The following is a 12,564-nucleotide window of genomic DNA, read 5'->3' on the forward strand; positions in this document are numbered from 1 at the left end:
TACAAGCAAATTCTATAGGTTTGTTACCCTTTGAATCATGTAGCTATTATGTTTTTGTTTCTCAAAACTAATATGTTGAGTGAGTAGAAACTATAATATATATTATGGTGCATAAGTGAGTACGCTGCTTCAAGCAAAATAATGCAAGGACATTCCAACCGATCAATGCCTCAACCGATTCCCATCATGCATTATCAGCAAATGGGTGAGTTAATATTTAACATCGGATCCAGGCAGAAGACCCGATCAACATGTGCCTTTGTGTGCAGAGTCAATACGTTGATGTTGTCATACTTCTCGAAACCTTTCCACTGGGTCCTTTATGATGATGGCATCGATATCGATCGGACATAATCAAGGCAACTTTGGGAACCAAGTTAAACGTCTTGACCGAATTCCCTAGGTTTAATTTTGCCAAACCGAGAAGAAGCTTAGGGGAGGTTGCACGGGTGGCCCAGTCGTCTAAGGTGTCGCGATTTGCTGTGCAGAGTTGCTTCCTTGGACACGCCAGAAACCTATGATTGTTGGCTCGAATCCCGGTTCATCCCAATTATGTTTCTAGGTTCGTCAGCACCATAACCGTGCTCGTGGGCTTCACCGAAGTGGTAAAGGTCTAAGACTGCATCACTTCGGGCTTTCTCCCACATTAAGCTGACACGCCGCGATATAACTGGAATACTGTTAAAAGAGGCGTTAAACCCAACTCACTCACTCAGTGGTCATCACATAATTTTCACACCTATTTGGCACTTTACGCCAAATGGAATCTGTTTCGGCGGATGATCTAGACAGGTTATTCTCTTGGATTGACAATTTATATTTTCTCAGTACACTGCAGATGACATTGCATTTCATCTTGGAACAATTGACATTACGCTTTGACGGCGGAACTGTAACTATACCTATGGTCATCACGTTGAGTGGTAAAAGCCCCATGGATCAAGGAATGAAGTATTTCCTCACGACATTTGCTGGTAAGCTCGTACGGTATCTAGTAAATATGTCTCGTCATTAACACGCAAAAAACATTAAAGAGACAACGTCTTACGTCTTATGGCGGTTCGATTCCACTTTGAATAGAACCTTTGTAATATCAGCGAGTGTGAGCTTATTGCTTTAGATTTAAAATGTCAATGCAAGAGAATACAGGGCAAATAGCGGTGAAACATATATAAATGGACCACTGAAAATGAGTGAGACTTCATACCTGTGAAGATCAGGGACAGAATAGGTCCTCAGCAACCCATGCTTGCCGCCGTAAATGGCGACTATGCTTGTCGTAGAAGGCGACTAAAGGGATCGGATGATCAGACTCGCAGACTTGGTTGATGCATGTCATCGTATCCCAATTGCGTGGATCGATGTTCATGATGTCAATCACTAGATTATCTGCTCCAGACACGATTATTTACGGACCGCCGTCATATAGCTGGAATATTGCTGAGTGTGGCGTTAAACAACAAATATTTTTTTTAATTTGAAGTTTATAAGATATACGTCTTTTCAAGTGGACGAGAGGTCGGTCACCTGACCGCGAAATTGACGTTCATTAGTGTATGAACGACACAATTTCACGTTCATACGTTTTTCACGAGACCTTGTTCTTGAAATGACGTAAACACTGACGGACTACTTCAACATTCCTGGGGAAACCCCTTGGAATTCCCTAGCGCGAATATGTACAGAAGCGTCCTTTCTGATCATTTAGACGCTTTAATCTTGAACTCAGCGTTTTAGTATACATTGAGAAACGTCAGAGTTTGACTGCATGATCGTTCACGAATATCCTCGCTATTACCCATCCTAGTGAACAAAACGAAGCAATGGACACCAAAACTGTGGTATTATCGACTCGATCCGTGTCTAGGCTGGCAGTGACTACAGCAATCTATGACTTTACCTTAGTAAAATTCGACACATCTTTAATCACCTTTCAATGATCGGCCAATTGATTAATGATGACTAAACATGTAACCGCCATAGGTTCATTAGCAACTTCCGAAATCTCTCCCGTCACGTTTATCGTGTCGGCCATTTTGACGTCTTGTACTTAAAATGTAAATGTATGGCTGTCAATGTAAACATAAAGTCACACGTACTAAATTAAATGTATCTTTGAGGTAAGAAATTGTGATAAAAAAATATCAGATTTGACTTTCGTTCATACGCTTTGGCACTCACTCTATGAAGATTCATATCCCAAAGGAACTCACACAAAGTGAAAGTCAATTCTTAAACAAACAAACAAACGAACAAACAGTGAGACTTTAGGTGTTAAAGCAAACGCTTCAAGCACAAGGATACCCACGCCGCCTTCCACTTTGATGAAGTAATAGTGCATGAAGATGGGGGGAACTAGTAATCCTGCCGGCCTGGGCGGCAATTAGTGATGCTTTCATAGCGTTTCCGCCAGCACAACGAGAATTTCAGTGTCAAGAAGAGCTGAGTCAAAAAGAGTTGTCTCCCGTTCTGTGACTGTGGCGAGATTTACAGGTCAGGTGGGGTGAAATGGGGTTTAATATAGCGACCAAGATTATTGCACTTATATAGCAACGTGCATGCACGTGTTTGTGTGTGTGTGGCTGCTTGTACTAGTCCAGACTGATGCCGGTTTTAAAGTGCTGACCCACTGAGATAACATGCCTCAGTTTAACATGAATGCCTCACCCAGACACAGTATACTGACTCCGAGCCGACCAGTCCTTGTTTTAGCCCCTTAATGCCGAGCGCAAGACAGGATAACATGTCAGGGTACCATCTTTAAACGTCTTTTGGAATGACGCGGCGGGGATCGAACCCCGGACCTTCCGCTCTCCGGGCGGACGCTCTACCACTAGACCACGGAGGCGGTCAGAGATTAAAAGACATTCTTGAGATAACCTGAGCTCGGAAGGAGTATTGATATGACCATGGAGATGGGGATGGGGCCAGGCCAATACTATTTAAGGCGTTTGTCCCTCATACCAGTGTCTTACAAAGCGAAATACCCAATCTCAAACAATCATACGTGTAATACTGCAATAGCAAATGCAAAAAACTAACATCGATTGGATGAATTGTCCTGCCCAGACTCAATAAGTTACAGATATATAGCTGGAATATTGCGGCGTTAAACAACAAACAAACAAATATCTTGAAAGAATTTACTATAATTCTGCTGGACGTATTGCACTCAGAGAAGCGAGACGTACATAATATTCAAACATGATATAAACCAAATCCGCTCCCAAAAATCAAACAAATCAGACTTTCGTAATACCAAATGTATGTAAACAGGAGTAGCGGGACATTATTATCTCAATTCTAGCTATAATGTGTATGTTCCTTCGACTTTCCTTCATCCTCAAATAAACGTCAATCAATGTCAATTCCTCATTTCACGTCTTCGTAATTACTTGCCAAGAATAACGTCGCGAGGCTGGCACCGAACAATGGCGTATCATTGGTTACGTGAATAAAACCCTGCACATTTCCCGAGAGATTTTACGCGTAGTTAAAGACAGTGTATTTGTGCGGATTGAAATAGTCTTCAACAAACAAAAGCACAAAGAATACAGTCTAAAGAAATCTCAACGAAGTCATAAATAATTTCTCTTAATTTAACAAAATGTCATTTTCCGTATGCCGTGTCAAGTAGGTGAATGTGTTAGTATCGACTTAGTGATTAGTCTGTGTGATCTTCACACCTTGACAAACCAGATTGAAACGAGTATACATGACACGGTGACATGTTCAACACCAGAAATATCACTTCTATGTGGATACCAGAGTACTCACATAAGCACGTCATAATATATAAGTTCTATATATAGTTTTAATCAAACTAACATTTTTTTCACTTGCTTTTCAATACACTTCTCATATCGACAGTGAAGCTTTCTGAAACCACCCTGAAAAACTCATTCACGGCATCTCTGAGGTCATCGTTGTCGTCATACCGCTTTCCACGAAAGTTTCAGTTTAGGAAACGGGGAAATCACTGGGTGCCAGGGGGTGAAGAAGCTCTTCGAACCCACATTGTCGCACAGCAGTCTTTGCAAGTCGATTGGTGAGAGAAGAGGAATTGTCATGAAATAGTAGAACTCCAGCAGTCAGCATTCCTCGCCACTTTTCTTAGATAGAATATCTCAGGCGATGAAGCAAATCAGCATAGTAGACACCGGTAATTAGCTTTTCACTTTCTATGTTATTTGTTTTGTTTGTTGTTAAATCCCGCACTTAGCAATGTTCCGGCCATATGGCGGCGGTCTGTAAATAATCGAGTCTGGACCAGGCGATCTAGTGATTGACACAATGGGCACCAATCCACACAAGTCGGCGAGCCTGACCACCAGATCCCGTCAGGCGCCTCCTTACGACAAGCATAGTCGCCCTTTACGGCAAGCATTGGTTGCTGAAGACCTATTCTACCCTGGATCTTCACAGGTCCAGAAGTATATTAAGTCTATTTATTAGATATTATTAAGATAAGGCAAAAGAAAGTATAGGTTGGCAATTTGTAATTTTCCTAAAAACAGCGATAACTAGTGGAAAGTGGGTATTGTGAATATGACTGCCCAGGAACAGGTACCAAAAAAACACCTCACCCGAACGCGCCACCTTAGACAGCGCTCGTGCGGTGACAAAAAAATGGTGAAACAGGTTTCCCGCCTATGGCATAAGCTGCACGTGCATGTTAGCTGTATAAATGCGATTGTCTGCAGGGTATGACCACACGTGATGAAAGCACACAAAAGAAAGTCCACGACTGTCACAGGAGCAGAGAGAGAGAGAGCCATCGGTATGGCCGAAATGGGGGCAACACAGGTCCAAATTGCCAGAAGGTTTGGTTGTACTCCATTGACAGTAGCCAGGTTGATTCAACGGTACAGGCAGACAGGGAGGTCACAGGGCAGGCCTAGAACCGGACGACCCCGAGTGACAACACCACTGGAAGACGGTCAGATACGGCTCATTCACCTTCGTAACCACGACGGCGATGGCAGCAACAGCGTTGGGACATCCCATTAGCCAACGTACAGTACTACGACGACTTCGTGCTGCTGGAATCCGAGCGTATCGTCCTGTCCGAGGAATGGTACTGACTGCTCAACATCGACGCCTTAGACTGCGATGGGCGAGGCAGGTTCGACGCTGGCTAGTGAGAAATTGGCGTCGAGTGCTGTTTACTGATGAAAGTCGGTTTAATTTGTTTCGAAATGACGGCAGAGAACGAGTTTATCGACGCAGAGGGGAACGTTTGGCTCCGGCGTGTATTCGAGAGGTCCATCCATTCGGCGGGGGAGGTGTCATGGTGTGGGGCGGTATTTGTGGAGATCAGAAGACTGATTTGGTGATTATACAGGGAAACCTGAACGCTGTGCAGTACAGAGACCAAGTGTTGCAGCCAGTTGTGCTTCCGTTCTTACAAAACCAACAGCAGGGGACATTGTTTCAACACGACAATGCCAGGCCCCATACTGCAAGACTGGCTCGGAACTTTCTAAACCAGCAGAACGTTGACGTTTTGCCCTGGCCTGCCCACTCACCCGATGTGAATCGGTATTGATATTGAATATCTGTGGGACAATCTTGACAGACAGATTAGAGCACGCCATCAGCCTCGCGTCAACAGACAAGAATTGCAGCAGGCCCTGAGAGACGAGTGGCAACAGAATCCAGTCCACGTCATCAGAAGACTGACGTAATCGATGAGGCGGCTCATCAGCCGCCTCTGTAGCTCAGTGGAAAAACAGGGGGTTACAAAACTCATCACGTTATGTGAGGCTGCAGGTTCGATTTACGTCAGGGAATTTTCATGTAAAAGAATTGTGACTTTTAATCAAACAGAATTGTGTTCTCATCAAGAGACAAGTTTGTGAAACCAACGTATTACAATTGAAATTAAAAAACCTCAGCAGGTTTAGAAGAGTACCGCTTCAAAACCTAGGCTTTGAAGATGAGCAGGTTCGTAGGTTTACCTGAGGCTGTCAGGAACCTTATGCAATATGGAGTTGTACGGTAATAGGTTTATAATGCATGAACCTTACCTTGAAAAAGACATATAGATTGATTATGGGAATTCCTTCCCCATCACCCGAGGAAAAGAACTCATATCAATAATTCCGATTGAATGTCCATTATCACTCTTCCTGTCAGTGTTACTTCATCGTAATCAATACCCTTGTATGTTAAACACTGTTATACTGTGTATTTAATGATGGGTTAGGTCCTGTCATATTTGCAGAACCTGGAAATGATCATGAAACATTTGTCAACCTTAGAAAGGCTTAGTTTGACAGAAAAGTCCACAGACAAAACAGAATGGATACAATCGAGCATGCTCTTTCTACAAAAATTTCAAAGCGCGTCATACGACTCTTGCTCACAAATGATTCGATCAAGGTTACAACATTCAAGGCGTCAGTAAAGCTTTCAAAACGTTTTATGGAAGACATTTGGAGGCCATTTCCAAATTTGACGCACCAGTGACGAAAATGATGTCCGATGCAATTACTTATATTGACTCGTACCATATGTTCCCGTGTTTTTTCAGGTAAACAAATGACTTACCTTTGCATGTGTTGGTGACGGGGGCCACCGGTAGGACAGGATTCGCTCACCTTTTAACGAAGACCTGGTGTCATCACTATTTGATAGTGATTCCTAAACACATGCTCATGATATAGTTGGAATCGTACAATGGAATCTGCTTTACGCAGATATTTCTATTGGATGTGGAGGGTTTTTTGACGCTTTATTCACATGTGGATCGGTTGGCCACAATGGCCTCATTAACCTTTTGGGCGGGGTGATTTAATTCCAGTTTGAGCTCAATTGGAGACTTATAGTTTCAGGCGATACCTGAGCACTTTAAAATCCCATTCATTAACTGGCATTTATGTACACTGCACAACTAGCATCAGCTGCAGTTGCATTGCCTGACATCGGTGTAAAACCCCATTGGTCAGTGCATACATTTACACTGTATAACATAGGTAGGCTAATACAGATGTATTGCCTGACTTAGGTTCTATTGGTTCACTTATACAGTTGTATTGTCCGATGACGGTTTAAAACCCCACTGCTTAGCGGAAACAGTTGTAGTACTTGAGTAGGTGTATTGTTGTGCACTGAACTATTATTCTTAAAGCATAAGGTCGCTTGTGTCCGAGTGCGTTTACGTTTTCAGTTCAGGGTAAAACCATACTTAGTTACGCTATACATGGGGGTAGGGCAAACTCTATCACTTTTCAAAGATGACAAGCTTAAGACGAACCTTATGGTTTATTGGCGATTAGTTCAAATCCATTTTAAGCGAACAGGGCTAACTGACGGGCTGTTCCACGTAATTGACTGCTTCCTATCATTAGGAGATACAGTATAGTTTTAACCACAATATAACACCAATAATATGGGTCGATTATGGTTAAATAAGTCACATTTTATTGTGTGTTCAGTGTGTTATTATTCATAAACAGCTGTTCGATTCAGCTGAGCATAACTTGTGCCATGTCGCGTTACTTTTATTGATATGTTATTAAAAGCAACAAAGCCCTTGGCATAGTTATATGCAAAGTCATGACTGTGTATTGAGCATGTGCTTCTGAATCACTATCAAATAGTGGTGATACGAGGTGTTCGCGAAAAGGTTAGCGTATCCTGCCCCACCGCTGACATCCGTCACAAGCCATTATCCGAGTATTTACAATGTATGTGTGTCGCGCATCACTCGCTGAAGTGACATAAACATGGCAATCTGAAAACGTATAATCCAACTGTAACTCAGATCTGAGTGTGTCGTTATGACTCGGAATGTATTAAATGTTTAGCAAGACTAATCTTAGTATTAACGGGGTTCAAGATGATTAAGTGTGTTGAACCTACCATGCCATGAAATGTCTACTTAACAACATTGTTATTGAATAAGTGTCAGCAAGTGTCGATGAGGAGGAGAATCGTGTTGTATATTTCCATTTACTCTTTCCAAATATGGAAAATATATGAAAGCGGCCTTCTGCATATGTGGAATCGATGGAACCCAAACAGTGTGAGCCCTCAAGCAGAACATCTAAAATGTCTCACAGCACACTTACAACACACTTTCTATGCTACAGGGTAGGGTGTGCTTATGGCAACCGTAGTCCTTGTGAGTGAAATCATCGATAAACGGAGATGTAAACAAAGACAGCAACAAGGACATTCTGAGAGTGTTGAAGAGTCAGTGTTGCACTAGAAGGACCTTATGGATCTTTGATAATTATGTACTTCAGGGATGGACTTCAGCGTACCCAGTACGATACACACAGGCCATTCAAAACACTACTCTGACCCGAAAACTACTTACGACATTACAATATTTAAATCGTTAAATTTGATCCGACTGACCTCCCTGTGAGTGGAGGAAGAAATTATTCCGTGGAAAAAGATTGTTTTTGCATAAGTGCCCAGTTTGTCATTCACATTTTCAAAATGAATACATGTTTATTCCTCACTTCCCTAGATTATTACATCTTGTAGATCAGTCATCATTTTATAAGGGAACTGTCGTGAATCATTCGTGTTATGAACCATTTTAATGTTATATACTTCTTGTTAAAATAGCCTCATTGTTACATAAAAATTCAGTTGGTTCGTTACCCTTTTTGATCGTCTAGCTATCAAGTGGTTTTTTTCTCAAAACGATTTTGACTTTGGAAACGTATGAATTGTGTATTATATTAAATAAATGAGTACATCGCCTTAAGCATCCCGTCATTGTGGAATTCAGACAGACAGACAGACAGATTCGGTTTTTTTAGTACAGCCATAATGATCCAATATAGTTTCAAGTGTCGTCGAGTGAGAGTTACAAAGAGTTTACAATATTTTGCATGTTATAAATGCACATAAAAGATATTAAGCAAGTGTAATAATGGGTTCGCAATTATAGATTAAATAATAGATATAATGATGTTGTGGGGAGTAACACATCCCTTGTTGTTATATAATTTATTCATAAACCAACAAACACAGTTATACAAAATGTGGTTTTCATCTTCGGGCACTTCACATATTTAACATAATTCATCAAGGTTTTTTAAACACTTATAATCCTTTCGTGCTTTCTTGATGCCTAAGCTATCACATCTTTTTCTAAATTTGGTTAACATTCTTCTATGAATGAATTATTCTACATGTGATAAATACCACAATAACTTTTCAGTCTAGAATGGATTTACATTAATGATTTGTTGGTTGCTGTATGGCGGAAATAATGCCGATGCGACGTTAAATTTCAACTCGCTCACTAATGATATGTTCGAACACAGAAGACCAGTTAGTCGATATTTCTCAGCTTCATTGCACAATGCAAATCCAACATTGCGCAATGCAAATCCAACATACACTGTGAGCGATCTATGCCTTATTAATGCAAGGAGTCCCAGCGTGCATTGGGAGTAGTGCGTGGTCATAAACAATTTACCACGTGGGAAACTTGGTAGATCCGATTCAAAGAGGCTTCAATATATGATTAAACCTTAGTATTTAGATCCCCCCCAAAACGACTACACCCTTTCCATATTCATTAGAAATATCTGCCAACAGCTGAGTCGGGCGTGCGATGTAGCTACATGTATGGTCACCAGGTTTAGTGATAAATGCCCCATGGATCAAGGCATGGCGTTTCCCGTTAGAAATCGTGCATGCTAGTGGTGTAAAAAGGCGAAAAAGGTTTGGACGTGATATGTGAGGCACTCCATAATATCACAAAATGCTTTGTCAGTAAACGTAATGTTGACAATTGACCGTGTAAAATGTTTCATCAAGTCTGGATTTCCGACTCACCACGCACGTTCAGTTGCTTGTTGGATCGTACTGTGTCTAGTCTATACGTTTCGTCATTTAAGCAGCCTAACATTTTATATTCATTAATTTTCTTTTGAGAGCCTGAGAACCATGACATCTGATGCAGCATCGGGTGGCGGGTGGACGCACTTTGAGGCTCACATTGGCTGTTCGACTCACGATATCACGTATTATCACGATATATCAGCTTAAAGCTGTAGGGAACGTTTCACAGAAAGTAGGCATTTACCCGTGAGGTGAGTGAGAGGGTTAAGTTTCAGCAATATTCCCGTTCTCCGGAAGACGACAGGAATTCCCGACGGAAGACACCAGAAATTGGCGTGACATATTGGACTCAGATCACGTTACCTCCTGGTACAAAGAGTGCTTTACAACGATTTGTCTCCCGTTATATCACCAGAAATCACTTTGTGTTTTGTTTGTTGTTTAAAACCTCACGCAGCAATATCCCTGTAAATATACGAGTGTGGAGCAGACAAACAAGAGACCAGGACGCTTGACAATCAAGAGATTAGGACGCAGGATGCATTGCACTCAGAGTAGACAGGCGTAAATTATATTCAAGCATGATATAAACCGAGTCTGCTCCCAATAATCAAGCAAATCAGACTTTCCTGAAAGGACACGTTAAAATATAGGCATAGCTTAGCATTTGTATTTCCTTTCTAGCTAGAATACACGTCAACCAATGTCAATTTCACCCTTTTGTAATTACATGCCAAGGATAATGTCGGGAAGCTGGCTCCGAACGATGGCGTATCATTGGTAACGTCAATAAAACCATGCACATTTCAATACCCAAGGGATTTTACGGGTTGTTAAATGTTGTGTCGACAATGTATTTATGCTGATTGAAATATTCATCTATCTTCAACAAGCCAAAGCACAAAAAAGTCTTCAGAAAATATTGTGAAATATCACGAGGTAAGAAATCAATTCTTTTGATTGAACCAAACACTTCCATATGCCATCTTAAGAAGGTGAATTTGTCAGTATCAAGTTGGCGATTAATTTGTGTGTGATCTTCATAACGTGACAGACCAGATTGACACGAGTATACATGACAACGTGATACTAGTATATAGTTTGTCATACAGACTCTGAAACAAAAGTATCCGATGCAGCCCATGCAAGTCTAGATTACTGTAAAGTATGCTCATTTCAGAGACAAGATGTAAGTCTAAGTGATACATTCAACACCAGAAATATTCACGTCTATATGTCTACTAGAGTACACACATAATCAGGTCATTTCTTATACATGTCATGTAGCCTGCGTTTATTGTGACAACACACCAAATGATGGCGGACGTACTGATCACGGATGCCAAGGGATACCAACCTAAACAAGTCAGACAGAAACATGTCTGTCTGAGGTTGCAAAACACGTTCAGGTATCTATGGAATCCTTGAAAGGACATTGTCGCGTTTCCACACTTACACAATGCGACAACGCGACAGTTTGAAAATTTGACGCATTATCGTGCTTTGAATAATATGTTTTCACTTTAACCAAAGAGCCACAATACGGCAACGTGACATTTTCAATGTCTCGTTGTTGCGTTGTCGCCCCATCTAATGTGTGTAAAAGATGCGCATGTGTAGTAAGTGAATTAATCTACGCATGGTCATACCTAAAACACGCCCTAAAGCTTGTTAGTGAATGTCTGCATCTTAAAAGTGTACAAATCAGACTGAATTATATTCCAAAAAAGAAACGCATAACCAAACTGATTGTGTCAGAAGTTACACGCATTTACTGCACACATGCAAACAGCGTATCAGTAGGTACTTTTCCACACGAAGACAATCCCCGGAAAATGACACATGTAAATGAAATGAGCATTTGTGTAACAACCATTACTACCAAGAGCTGCTGCCCATTGATTAAACGAGAGTACTGATCACACTTTCAGTCTGTAAATGAAGTTGATACCAGTACAAACAAAAGTCTTGAGATCGTGCCCAACTTCACATATCGTTTACATGCTAATGCCTTTCAGATATTGATATCAATATCACCTTTGCGTCTTAATCTCTCAGCTTACATTAATATTGACGAATGTATTTAGGCCCCCCGACACAGTTTATACTCTCCAAAACGGATGGGAAAATAACAGATAATGACAGAAATACAAAGAGGTATCGAATGATCATAATGGATTGATGCGAATCGTAATCCATAATCTTTGTTTTTGACGAATGCGCCTAGGGATCGAACTCAGTCACAAAAATTATAAGTGCGCATACATAGGTGACGTCTACGAGCTAAGTCTGAAGGTTAAAAGGTCGTGAGTTATCTGAAGTTTGATGACATGGTGTGTCAGCTTGATGTGCCTGGAAAGCGAGAGGTGGTGTACATTATTTTCTCTTTATTTGACTCCCTTAAACGCCAGATACGCTTTATGCACGTAATCCTCTCACTTACGGTATAATCTTTGCATTAAACGCTGGTGGCAAAGAGTATCTGAAAGAAATACGGGCGTTTCATCGAGGAAATACGTTAGACCCAAACCAAGAAAAAGATAATCGTGAATTCGAACCTACGGTCATAGAATTCGGTCACGCCTTTGGTACCACAATCTGAACAGCGTATTCTTCGATTTGAGAAAACGAACGAGTTTGGTTTAACGCCGCTTTGAACAATATCTCAGTTATTTCACGTATTAGTTTTATGCCCTGGGAAGCCCTAAGTGATGCATGTCTATGGTGCGGGGATTCGAACCCACGATCATA

Source organism: Haliotis rufescens, unplaced genomic scaffold (genome assembly GCF_023055435.1).
Source record: "Haliotis rufescens isolate VD_foot unplaced genomic scaffold, xgHalRufe1.0.p SCAF_3, whole genome shotgun sequence".
Classification (NCBI taxonomy): Eukaryota; Metazoa; Mollusca; class Gastropoda; order Lepetellida; family Haliotidae; genus Haliotis; species Haliotis rufescens.